Source organism: Triticum aestivum, chromosome 2A (assembly GCF_018294505.1).
Source record: "Triticum aestivum cultivar Chinese Spring chromosome 2A, IWGSC CS RefSeq v2.1, whole genome shotgun sequence".
NCBI lineage: Eukaryota > Viridiplantae > Streptophyta > Magnoliopsida > Poales > Poaceae > Triticum > Triticum aestivum.
The window spans coordinates 546678642-546692549 of NC_057797.1; positions in this window are offsets into that span (position 1 = coordinate 546678642).

The window sequence follows — 13908 nt, forward strand, 5'->3', positions numbered from 1 at the left end:
GAGGACGCAATGTGATATGAGGTGTTACCGGCTAGATCGATGTGACTTGGAATCGGGGTCCTGACAAAACCGGGCTCGTGTCCTTCGGTGGCGTGCGTGGTACGCACATTAGGCAACCCCAACCAGTCGAGCCTCAACGTTTCAAGTCGAAATATCTGGCGGCCAGAATTCCAGCCCTAGGAAATTCCCCTCATGTCCCCGGTCCATAATGACTACCGATGAACAACGGAGGGATGCTTTAGTAACTAGACAACGTTACCTACCATGCCGAGCACGGTTCAATTCCCTCGGTCGCCGCTCGCAAGGTCACCCATCAACTGCATTGCCTAGTACTACTACTACTACACCAGGATGAGCACAGAATTGGGCCCGTTTGTTCGTGCCTAGTACTTGAGTTAATATATCAGGCAATGCACTGGTACGGAGGGATTATCCTTTTACTCTGCATATATAACTTGTCTGAAGTCTAACTAAGCAAAATGTTTGACCAAATCCTTTTTTAAGAAATACAACAAGACAGATGTACGGCTTGAAATTTTATTGCATGATGCAGGTTAAGATATTGTTTCGAATCCTGGATCTTAAATTTCAGAAAATCCAAAAGTGAGCATAAATTCTTGAAACTAAGCATGGTCACGTGATATGGCACAAATATTACTTCGTAAGTTTTTTCTTCAATTTGAGACAAGCTGCTTATGACAAGTTGCACAAATGAAGAGCCAAGGTATTTTGGAACAAAGACCTGTCACGTTAAGGCGAACACTTTCACTATTGAAACCGTGGGCGTTTACGTGCCGCCACGAGTCCCCGCTTCTCATCGGCAGGTGCCGTCCGAGCAAGCGTGTGAGTCGACGGGAGTCGTGCGAGCAGACCGCTGCGCCGGCTGTCAGGGAGGCATGCGAGCAGATCACTGTGCAGGCTCACCGGGAGGCGAGCCCTTTGACCAGGCTCCGCCGCCCACCATCATCCCAACTGCTCCCACTTTTAATGTCGCTGGCGCCATAGCTTAAAATCAACCCCGCACTACCCGGGATCGCTACAATCCTCTCTCTTACTCTCCGATTCTCCTGTCGTCTACCTCCAACTAGCCTGACCTAAACGTACGCCATGCCGCATCACGATGGTCTGCACTTAGTGTTCCAGTTTCTTGAGGAAGACACCCAGCCGGAGTCTCAAGAACATATGGCGCTTTGGGACGAGCTTGAACTGGCCTTGCGAGAAGACGCCGCGCCTGTCCCCGCTCCTGTTCCGGCTCCCGTCGCCCCGACTGCGCCAGCGCCCATCCCCGTGCACCTGCCAGTGCATGCGCCTGTGCGTGCACTGATGTGCACGCCCGTGCCGGTGCCCGTGCACCTGCCAGCGCATGCGCCTGCGCGTGCACTGACGTGCGCGCCCGTGCCGGTGCCCGTGCACACGAATGTCTCTGCCGCGCAGTTGACAGCGCCTGTCCCCGCGCGGGTGCCAGTGCCCCCCTCAACAGCATGGATGGCTGTCGTCGACCGCTTCCTTGCACCAACGCCAGTCGCCTCCTCCAGCCAGTTGACTCGCTCCGAAGTCTAGAACATTTTGGCCTTCCTTGAAGCTAGGCCAACGTCTAGGAGTACGCCAACAACGGCGCAAGACGCCGCCGTCACCGTTGGTCAGTGGCCCGACGACACACAGAGCACGGCAGAGGAGCCGCTTCCCACCGCGAGACGCCGCTGTCGCCGCGTAATCTAAACTTGCCATGAAAAACGTTCGGATTGCCATGCTTAAAATCCGAACGTTTATCATTTCCGTTTATTTTATATCGATCGTCGTATAATTTAAAGTCGGAGTCAGACTGAACGAAATGTATGGTTTGATCGATTGAATGTTCTGCTAGAGCCGTATCAAATTAAATATAAAACGTCATCAAGCGACATGTATTCCTTGTCATCCAACGACCTAGACTGCTTCAATGTCGAGCGCTCAACACATTTAGCGTGCAGTTAATTTCATGCCAAAAATAGTGCTAATCACATGACAACACGCAAATAATATCCTAGTAGTTAATATCCGCATGCACTTAATATACTTCCAAATTAACGTGCATTGCACGTACACACTAACTAGTGCTGCTAGTACGTGAAACTGGTGCCGTGACTTGTAAACGCGTCCAGATATGGTCGACGGCAACATCGCCCGCGAGTTCTTCCTGTTTGCCCATGTGTCTAAACGCAGAAGGGGAGGAGAGAGAGAGAGCACACATGGAACCCACCAGTAAGTGAAGGCGAATAGTACTAAAAATAATATTACATGTTATCCATCAATTAGGTTGTGGTAATATAAAAACATTATGTGAACAAAGGGGGTACAACAAACATTGCTATTCTACGTATGTTGCCTATTGACGTGCGGCTTGAAGGCCCGGTCGCATGTTCGATCCTCGTCCTTTATTTTTTAATTTGTATATGGGTCCAAATTTGTTTCATGACATGTGGGCCCCTTGGTGTGTAGTTTGTAGCACTTTAATTTGTGGGTCGAAATTTGTTCCATTCCAAGTGGACCATCGGTGTGTAGTTTTGTAGCTTATTTACAATAATTAAAGAGAACAACATAGTTTTTTCAATAATGCCATGGTGCGATGTTGAAGGCGAGAAAGGACGTGTGAGAGAGTGATGACCGAGCTAGAGGGAAATCAACTAGGGGAGTTGCGTGGGTTGCAACGGTGTTTGGAGTAGTTGTGGACCGAATGCTACGAAAATATAATCTAAACTGACCGGAAAAATGCCTACACAAAGTAATCCAAGGTTGGAGTGCCCCTCGCAATGTAAATAGCTCCGGCTTTGCGAGGGATGGAGAGGTAATAGCTTCAACGCGTGGAAGGTACTGTGTGAGAAAGCGAGGTCAATCGAGAGACATATAGAAAGAGAGACAAAGTGAGTGTGGTCTGACATTCATTGAACAAATATATATGCTCTAGAGAGATATTGTCCGATTGAGCTTTTTGGCAAGGGTGAGGGCTGTAAGATAGAGCTTAAGAGATGATCTAGTCACAGACGTGTACATATATTTTGTGCGTGGGAGGAAGCAAGGTCAATCGATCACATAGGGTCGCCGTGCGATTGAAAGAGTGAGACGGGTTGGAGAGAGTGACCTAGATAGACCGCGAGAGAGTATACAATGTGAATAGGTCGAATTGGGCTCAAACATGGTGATATATCGTTTTTGTCCGAGAAAGAGCAAGGTCAATCGAGACATACACACAGAGAGAGAAGGAGAGAGAGAGAGATTGAGTGAGCGTGGCCCACCATGAGGTCGAAAGAGTGGCGGCAGCTTGGATGGACTGACCTAGATAGACAATCTGCGTGAGAGAGTATAGAGTGTGTCGATCGAGGCCCAAACAGGGAGATATATCATTTGTGTGTGAAAGAAAACGAGGTTAAACGAGACTCAGATAAAGAGAAGCGAGATTGAGTGAGTGTGGCCCGCCATGCGGAAGAAAGAGTGAGACAGTCTCGAGGGAGTGACCTAGATATACAACGTGCGTGCGTGCGCACGAGAGGTTTGGGGGCTAGATAGGCAATGCATGTATTTAGCGCGAGAGGGTGAGAGGGAGAGGGGGGGGAGAGAGAGAGAGAGCTCGGCATGGGGTGCAATGGCGGGTGTATGAGGTAAATACATTTGGTAACAGAGTGGAAAAAGGGGTTTTGTAGTTTAGAGACTTAGAGATCGAAACATGGAGAGAAAGAATGAACGTGTGTTGGAAACTGATAGCTTCCTAAGGTGGTTAGGAGAGGAAGATTGACCGATACAGGAAGTATGTGGCGTTTGTGCGGGGGGTGGGGGGGGCTAAAAACAACATTTGAATGTACATAGTACGAGACTTAATATCGATGTTTCAATTCGGTGTACATTGTAAGATTTGAACCGAGGACCAGGCATACGGGTAATTATTTCGAATTCGTGCCATACTAAGTTCCAAAAAGTTGACATTTACTCAGTTTGTTGTGCTATTTTGTAGGTCATATGTTTGAATCCATCCAAAAGTTTTCTCACTACCATGGTGTTCATCATATACATATGAATTTGTATTAAAAAAGTAGCATGGATACAATGAAATGCGAAATCCACGTTAGAATTGGAGATCGCTATGTGACACACACTCTAATTCAAATAACTAACTATGTGACACACACTCTAATTCAAATAACTAATTATGTGACACACACTCTAATCCACGTTAGCATGGGTACCATTTTGATTTTTTTCAAATAACTCCTCATTAATTAATTTATAGTACTCCCTCTGTTCACTTTTATAAGACCTTGAAGACATTTCAGACAATGTGCAAAACAGTTCATTTTAAGTTGTTTGAAACGACTTACAAAACTGAACGAATGGAGTATCTCGTTTGGAATGACTAATTATTGCAAGGAAAACACGGGCATGGTAATACATACAGATTCGTTTGCAAATGAAAGAAGATTCGTTTGCATTCTCAAATGTAGGCGCACCAGGCAGACCAGGGTCGTGTCGGGGTGGACGTTGCTTCGGTGCCTTAAAGGCAACTGTCGGTGTCAAAACTAGCGGATATTGGGTAGGGGGTCCCGAACTATGCGTCTAGGTCGGATGGTAACAGGAGGCAGGGGACACGATGTTTTACCCAGGTTCGGGCCCTCTTAATGGAGGTAAAACCCTACGTCCTGCTTGATTAATATTGACGATATGGGTAGTACAAGAGTAGATCTACCACGATATCAGAGAGGCTAAACCCTAGAAGCTAGCCTATGGTATGATTGTTGTTCGTCCTACGGACTAAAACTCTCCGGTTTATATAGACACCGGAGAGGGCTAGGGTTACACAGAGTCGGTTACAATGGTACGAGATCTACATATCCGTATCGCCAAGCTTGCCTTCCACGCCAAGGAAAGTCCCTTCCGGACACGGGACGAAGTCTTGAATCTTGTATCTTCATAGTCCAGGAGTCCGGCCGAAGGTATAGTCCGGCTATCCAGACACCCCCTAATCCAGGACTCCCTCAGTAGCCCCCGAACCAGGCTTCAATGACGACGAGTTCGGCGCGCAAATTGTCTTCGGCATTGCAAGGCGGGTTCTTCTCCAAATTCCGTGTACCTGTTGAATAGTGTCCAGTTTCTTGTAAATGTAGTGCTCCTTGGCTTCTACGCCCAATAATGGTCGTTTTCCACGTGTCAAACGAATACAAAAAGTCAGGGTGTTTTTTATATTTACACCCCTAGCCGCGTGAATGAGCCGCCTATTTAAGGGGACGAGGATTTAGATCCAAACCACACCTTCTCCCTTCCGCGAGTATTCATCGGAGCGTATCCGACAGAGGTCCATTCTATCATGACCGGCCGCCACAGCTCCTCCTCTCGCCCTTCCAGCCCTCAGCCTGGAGATTGGAAGAGGTGCTCCATCCCGCACAGCGAGCTAGTGAAGCTCCAGACCAAGGGATTTCTCCCCCGGCCTATATGGTCCCGGTTCGAGCCGGACTTGCCACCTATAATGGCGGAGAGCAAGCGGAGAGCGCCCCCAATCCCTCCAAAGGAGAGCGGGTATGCCTTGCCCCTTACTTAATAAGAGGGCTCGGATTTCCAATTCACCCGTTTCTCCGGGGGCTTCTGGAGTTCTATGGCCTCCAGCTGCACAACATCACGCTTGCCTCCATATTGCATATCGCGGGCTTCATAGCCCTTTGCGAGCTGTTTTTGGGCTGCGAGGCTCATTTCGCGTTGTGGAAAAGGCTATTCTGCCTTGTGCCCCGCTCTAAGGAGGGGTCAATATATCAAGTGGGTGGAGCCAAAGTGTGGCGCATCGCCGAGACCGGATATCTATCCGGAACCCCAAAGAAGGTGTGCGAAGACTGGCCTTCGGAATGGTTTTATATAGAGGACGCCCCGCTGCCGGATCCTGTCCGGTCGGCCTCCCTGAGTTTGACAGTGCTCCTCTAAAGAAGCGCCTAAGCTGGCGTCCACGGAGCCCTCAGAGGGAAGGTGACAGGGACATCATTTACCTGATGGGCCGGATAAGATTGTTAGCTAATTCCGGACTGACCATGATCGGGGTCATGGACGCATGCATCATGCGAGGGGTGCATCCGCTTCAGTATAGAGGCCGCCCCTTGTGGGACTTCAACGGGGAGGACGACGCCACCCGCTACAGCCGTAAGGGGCCGGATTCGGCAGCCGCTCTAATAAAGACCTTGTCCACTTTGTACAAGGGAGAAGAGGAGGAATTTCTCTGCGTCAACCCACGGGGTGGATTTTCTATGTACAATCCCCCAAGTTGGGTAAGTGGACACTTTTACTTGTCCATCCGTTTTATATTCCCATTGTTAAATTTTCAGTCGGACGACTTCAACGCAGGACTGCGCTAGGCTGTTAAAGAAATAAACAGCCCTCCTCCACAACCCGAGGATCCGGGACGGTCCCTCGACCCGGCCTCTCAAGAGGATCCGGACTTATCTGTGGAGCTGATTGATGGAGTGTTTCATCAATTGAGCAAGGACAATGCCTTGGTGGCCATTACAGCCGATTATCCAGGGCTACTCCCAGCCTCGCAGGTAACTGAGACCGAAGTCCTAGCACTTTGAAAAGGGATCTGTCCTCGCGTGTTTTTTATTGCCATATGACAACCGTGTTTTGCAGGGGAGGTCCTTGAGACGGGAGGCCGAGCCTGCGATGACTAGCCAACAAGGGGCGGCAAGGCCCCGCGAGCTGAAAAGAAGTGCGGTCCGGACTGAGGCACCGATGCAAAGGTATAACGCGCCGCCTTATTCCCAGGTGTTATTCCTTCGAGGCATATTAACGCTCGTGCTCTCTTCAGGACGAAGAGACCTCGCCGGACTATATCCGGAGAGGTTGCCAATCGCGCCTCCACCAGCCAGGCTCCAAAGCCTGGTCCAGAACCGGAGGCGAACACGAGGCGCGCCCTGGACGCTCCTCCGACGGAGGATGCGGACAGGCTATCTGCCACCAATTCCGAGGTGGAGAGTGCCATGAACCACAGGCGTCGCCGGACAGTTCTTCGCGACGCTTGTTTCTCCCAAGAGGCATTGGATGCCTTCAATTCGGGAGACGCGTACCTCCGTGCTGCTCAAAATGGTCTAGCCAGAGCCACGGAGCAGTATGTGAAAGACATATGGGTAAGAAAATTTTGGTAATTATATATATATATACCAGTAGCCCCTGAGACTTGAAACAGTTAGAATGACTGTTTTAAGGATCATTTGTTATGCAGGTTCTTACAGAAAAGAATACCCTACTATCCCAGGAGCTGGAAGAGTGCAAAGCCCAACTTGAGGCCGCACTAGCCGTGGCAGGGGAGCCCAAGGAGACCCCCTCTGGTAATATATGCTTCGAAAGATAAGTATTTTGCGAAGTGCGGCGTGGGTGCAAATCTGACAAATGAAATTGCAGATGGCGCCGGATTTAATCCGGAAGTGCAACAACCCCGACGCCAGCTAAAGGCTGGTGAGAGCGTGCTGACAAAGGTGAGGCGGGAGAAGAACGATCTCCAAGATGCCAACACCAAGCTGGGCGTTGAACTAAAGGACGTTCGTGCCCAGCTGTTGGACTCCATGAAGGAGAATCAGCGGCTTCGACGCGGCATATATAGTAAGTGCTTAAACGAACTTTGAAAAAAAAGAGTTCGACGAGGAAGTCGACTAACAAAGTAATGTCTGTAGGTATGCTAATAGGTCGTCCTGCAGAGGAAATGCCCGGTTCTACGGGTGACTTTCTTCCCGAGCTCTCACAACTGCACGAGCGAGTTCGGCAGGTGATGCAAGGCGTTGCCCAGGCCTTGTGGCCATCCATCTCCATGCCCGAAGGCCTTGGAGAGCTTGTAGAGAAGCTGAAGGGAGCGCGGCGGCACTTCCGATTGTGGAAGATGTCGGCCTGCCGTCAAGGCGCCAGGGACGCCTGGGCCATGGTGAAGACGCGGTACACGAAGGCTGACCCAAACCACATGGCCGAGGTCGGACCCGTAGGGCCCGATGGAAAGGAGATCCCTGTGAGCTTAGTATACGGCCAAGTAGAGTTGGCCGCAAAGTATTCCCAAGAGGACTGTAAACTAGACAACCTGTTAGATGGTATTGAAGAGGAATACAATCAGTCAGATTGACTATGTAATTTTAATTGACATGTGTAATGCCTTCTAGCCGGATTGTAGATCGTTTGTCATGGCCGACCTTTTCGCTTCAACCTCGGGACCTGACGGTCCAGAGTGTGTCCGAATACCCTTGCAGTTATATAAGAACCGGGGTATGCATGGAGACCATGCATAGGGGTCATTAGTGCTTGAACAGACAAGTGCCCAACTAGTTATGTTATATTACATGGTTAGTAAGAAACATCTTCCAGGGAGAATAGTTCCATTAGGGGTTCCTTTCCCTGGGAGGCATGCCCTAAAGTGCATGTCCGTTCTGCGAAAAGAGACGCAGGAAAAACATCTGGGGACGTATAGATAAATAAGTGAAAGAAAAGATCATCTTTAGTTCACCGACCGAATATTCCCTTAAGAACGCTAGCTTTCGGCTTCACCCAGTCTGAGGTACACATCCGGCTGACCCGACAGTAACAATCGCAGAGGTGCTCCCTTTACCACATAGCCAAACAATCGGGAACGTAGGGGTAAGCACAGGAGCCAGGCAACCCAGCTTGGCCAAAACTTAAGTCATATCGATGCATATAATGGTGAATAAAAGGTACATGCGGAAGTGTGACACATGTGTTGGGCATGAAGCCCGTATAAATAAGCTTCTGTTTAAAGAAGCCCCCAGGTTTAATGAGCGCGGATAGCACGTCACTTTATGAGCCTTTGAAGGCTATAAGAGAAGAGAGGAGAAGGAGAGAAATGTAAGACAGAAAGTATATAAAAAATGGACAAAGGAAGGAGACGAACACAGAGTCCGGCGCTAGGCATAGAATCTTCGGAGACGGGCTGCGTTCCATGGGTTCGGCTCAAGTCGGTTATCCGATGCATCTCGCAGGCGGTATGCTCCACCAGTCAGGACTTGGTCAATTATGAAGGGACCTTCCCACTTGGGCTTGAGTTTGTCCTTTTTCTTGTCCGGCAGACATAGAAGTAATTCGCCAACGTTGTAATTTTTGGCCCGTACTTCTCTGCTTTGGTATCTTCGAGCATGCTGTTGATAAAATGCGAAACGGGCTTTTGCCACGTCTTGCTCTTCCTCCAAGGTGTCCAAACTGTCCTGCTGATCGAGCTCGGCTTCTCTTTCTTCGTACATGCGCACTCGAGGTGAGTCATGAATTATTTCGCAGGGCAAAACTGCCTCTGCACCGTACACCATGAAGAATGGTGTGTATCCGGTGGTGCGATTCGGCGTGGTCCGCAGCCCCCAGAGTACGGAGTTGAGCTCCTCTACCCAGTGCCTATTAGATTCCTTAAGGGACCGCACTAATCTGTGTTTGATGCCGCTCATGATAAGACCATTTGCACGTTCGACCTGGCCGTTGGTTTGTGGGTGATAGACGGAAGCATAATCAAGCTTGATGCCCATGTTTTTGCACCAGAGTTTTACCTCATTGGCCGTAAAGTTCGTGCCGTTATCAGTGATGATGCTGTGGGGGACGTCGTAACAGTGTACAACCCCGGATATAAAGTCTATCACCGGTCCGGATTCGGCCGTCTTAACAGGCTTGGCTTCTATCCATTTGGTGAACTTATCCACCATGACCAGTAAGTATTTTTTCTTGTGGGTTCCGCCTTTAAGGGGTCCAACCATGTCAAGCCCCCAGACCGCGAAGGGCCAAGTGATGGGGATAGTTTGGAGGGCGGTGGGTGGCATATGGCTTTGGTTTGCAAAAAGCTGGCAACCGACGCATAGTTGGACTAAGTCCTGGGCGTCTGCCCGGGCCGTCGGCTAATAAAAGCCTGTACGGAAGGCCTTGCTTACAAGGGACCGAGCTGCAGCGTGATGTCCGCCGAGTCCGGCATGAATTTCAGCCAGGAGGTTCCGCCCTTCCTCTTCGGAGATGCACCTTTGAAGGACTCCGGTAGTGCTTTTCTTATAAAGCTCTCCCTCATGGACTTTATAGGCTTTAGATCGCCGCACTATGCAGCGTGCCTCATTTTGGTCCTCAGGGAGTTCTTGCCTGGTAAGGTAGGCGAGGAATGGTTCTGTCCACGGGGCAATGACGGCCATTATTACGTGGGCTGAAGGTGTTATTTCATTGGCAGAGCCTCCAATTGTGTCAGAGTGTTCGGTGTCGGGTAGTGCGGTTGGGTCCGGGCTATTATTGCCGGGTTCCCCTTCCCATACTACGGATGGCTTGAACAACCTTTCCAGGAAGATGTTGGGGGGGGGGGACTACATCGCGTTTTGTGCCGATGTGTGCCAGGACATCTGCCGCCTGATTATTTTCCTGGGCTATATGGTGAAATTCGAGCCCTTCGAACCGAGCCGACATTTTTAGGACGGTGTTGCGATAAGCTGCCATTTTTGGATCTTTGGCATCAAAGTCTCCGTTTATTTGGGATATTGTGAGGTTCGAGTCCCCGCACACCTCTAGGCATTGAATGCCCATGGATACTGCCATCCGGAGACCATGTAAAAGGGCCTCATATTCGGCTGCATTGTTGGAGTCTGTGTACATTATCTGGAGTACATATTGAACTGTGTCTCCTGTGGGGGACGTCAAAACGACGCCAGCCCCTAGACCGACCAACATTTTGGAGCCGTCGAAGTGCATGACCCAGTTTGAATATGTGTCGTACTCTTTAGGGAGTTCGGCCTCCGTCCATTCTGCGACGAAGTCGGCTAAAACATGCGACTTGATAGCTCGCCGTGGCTTGTAAGTTATGTCAAACGGGAGGAGCTCAATGGCCCATTTTGCAATCCAGCCTGTTGCGTCGCGGTTGTTTATAATATTGTTAAGTGGCACTTCCGAGGCTACTGTTATTGAACACTCTTGAAAGTAGTGTCGCAGCTTCCGGGATGCCATAAATACCACGTACGCAATCTTTTGATAATGCTGGTACCGTGACTTGCATGGAGTAAGGACAGTGGACACGTAATAGACCGGCTTTTGAAGGGGGAATTTGTGTCCGTCCGTTTCTCGTTCAACGACGAGCACTGCGCTTACAACCAGATGGGTTGCTGCAATGTATAATAGCATTGGTTCGCCAATGTTTGGCGCGGCCAGGACTGGGTTTGTTGCCAAGATGGCTTTTATTTCGTTGAGTCCGGCTGTGGCTGCATCCGTCCACTCGAAGTGTTTGGTGCACCGAAGGAGGCGATAAAGGGGTAGTGCCTTTTCTCCTAGGCGGGAGATAAAGCGGCTTAGAGCCGCCACACATCCGGTTAATTTTTGTATTTGTTGGAGGTCCTTCGGGATATCCAATTGTGACAGAGCTCGGATCTTGGCTGGATTTGCTTCAATTCCTCTACCGGATACAATGAAGCCCAAGAGCTTTCCGACTGGAACACCGAAAATGCATTTTTCCGGGTTGAGCTTAATGTCGTATGTTCGGAGGTTATCGAATGTTAGCCTCAAGTCGTCTACTAGAGATTCGACATGTCTTGTTTTAACGACCACATCATCTACATATGTCTCCACTGTTTTGCCGATCTGGTTTGCCAGACATGTCTGAATCATGTGCTGATATGTTGCGTCGGTGTTTTTGAGCCTGAAGGGCATTGTGTTGAAGCAGAATGGGCCGTATGGTGTGATGAATGTCGTTGCGGCTTGGTCTGACTCTGCCATCTTTATTTGATGGTAGCCGGAGTATGCGTCAAGGAAACACAACGAATCTTGTCCTGCGGTAGCGTTGATAATTTGATCGATGCGGGGGAGAGGGAAGGGATCCTTTGGGCAAGCCTTGTTAAGGTCTTTGAAATCAACGCACAGGCGCCAGGATTTGTCCTTCTTTGGTACCATCACCAGGTTTGCTAGCCAGTCCGGATGTTTTATGTCTTTGATGAATCCGGCCTCCAATAGCTTGGCTAGTTCCTCTCCCATTGCCTGTCTCTTAGGTTCGGAAAAACGCCGAAGAGCCTATTTGACTGGCTTGAATCCTTTTAGGATATTTAAGCTGTGTTCGGCCAGCCTGCGTGGGATTCCTGGCATGTCTGAAGGGTGCCAGGCGAAAATGTCCCAGTTCTCTCGTAGGAACTCTCGCAGTGCGGCGTCTACATTAGGGTTTAACTGTGCCCCGATGGAAGCTATTTTATTGGGGTCCGTTGGATGGACCTGGAATTTGACTATTTCGTCCGCCGGTTTAAAGGAGGTGGACTTGGATCTTTTATCGAGTATCACATCGTCCCTATTTACCGTGGAGCGCAGCGCAGTCAATTCCTCAACCACTAGGGCTTCGGATAGCGCCTCGAGGGCCAGTGCGGCTGTCTTGTTTTCGGCGCGGAGTGCTATGTCCGGATCACTAATGAGAGTGATGATTCCGTTAGGCCCGGGCATCTTGAGCTTCATGTACCCGTAATGGGGTATTGCTTGGAAGACTGTAAACGCTTCCCCCCTAGCAGAGCATGATATCCGCTACTGAACAGGGCCACCTGGAACATGACCTCTTCGAACCTGTAATTATCCGGCATGCCGAACACCACATCTAGTGTGATTTTTCCTGTACAGCGCGCTTCCCGACTTGGGATTATTCCTCTAAAGGTTGTGCTGCTTCGCTCAATGCAGTTCCAGTCTATTTCCATTTTTTGAAGGGTTTCCTCATAAATGAGGTTCAATCCGCTGCCGCCATCCATGAGTACCTTGGTAAGACGAAAGTCGTCCACTATTGGACTGAGGACCAATGCGGCTGGTGCTCGGGCTGTTCGGAATTTAGGTTCATCACTGGCGTTAAAAGTAATAGCCGTGTCACTCCATGGGTTTATTGTTGCTACTTGGTAGACTTTGGCAAGGCCGCGGAGTGTTCTCTTTCGCATATTATTTGATGCGAAAGTCTCGAAGACTGTTAATACCGTACTGGTTTCTCTGGGGTGGCTTTCTGTGGCTTCTGGAATTATAAGATCTTCGCCAATTTTTGCCACCTGCTGGAGTATCCAACATGCTCTGAGGCAGTGAGTTGGTGTGGCGCCCTCTGCACTGTGGATTTTACAGGGTCCATTAAGCCATCCTTCCAGTATGGTTCCGTGCCCTGTAGAGGGCTTTTGCTTTTTGGTATTGAACCCGGGTGTCTGGCGATGATGCACCCTTTTGTTTCGGACTGGGTTTGTATTCAGGGCCGGATTGTCCCAAAAATTTATTTCGGTTTTCCAGGTGCTTTCCATCACACAGTACTTTCGTACTATGGACGCCAAGTTAGCGAAGCGTGTAATATCACGGCGACTTATGGCATTGAGGATTCCCTTGTCCGTGCAATTATTGCAGAAGAATAAAATTGCGTCTTCCTCGCGGCAGTCGTTTATCCTGTTCATAACCAAGAGGAATCTGCCCCAGTAATGATGTACTGATTCTTCGGGCTCTTGCCTAATTTGGGATAGATTGCTTATGTACGGGTGGGTGGGCGGAATCAAATCCGAAACCTCACCCAATCTGAGACCCAGGGGCCAAGGAGTTTCCGAACTCGGAATTTTGGATTCTTGGATGTTGTCCAATGAATCTAGCCCGTCACCTGACTTTAAGTTCAGGTCTTGAGTGATGTCCTCCCCTCCGCGGGTATCCGACTTGGAGGGATCGGGAATCTGAACATATCTAGTCCTTAAGATAGATGAAGGGTCGCCGACTGTCCCTCAACCACAGCAACGTGATGGGTGATCTGGGGGGAGTTAATCTCTCTCAGATCGGGTTTAGACCCAATCTGGTCGTAATCCGTAGCGACTCCCAGGGCGGCGAAGCGATCCAAGAGCTCGTTTAGGGAAGAGAGCTCCATTGGATCTAGCTGCTCGGTGAATTCCGAGATGACGTGAAGATTGCTTTCGATGACCCGAGAGG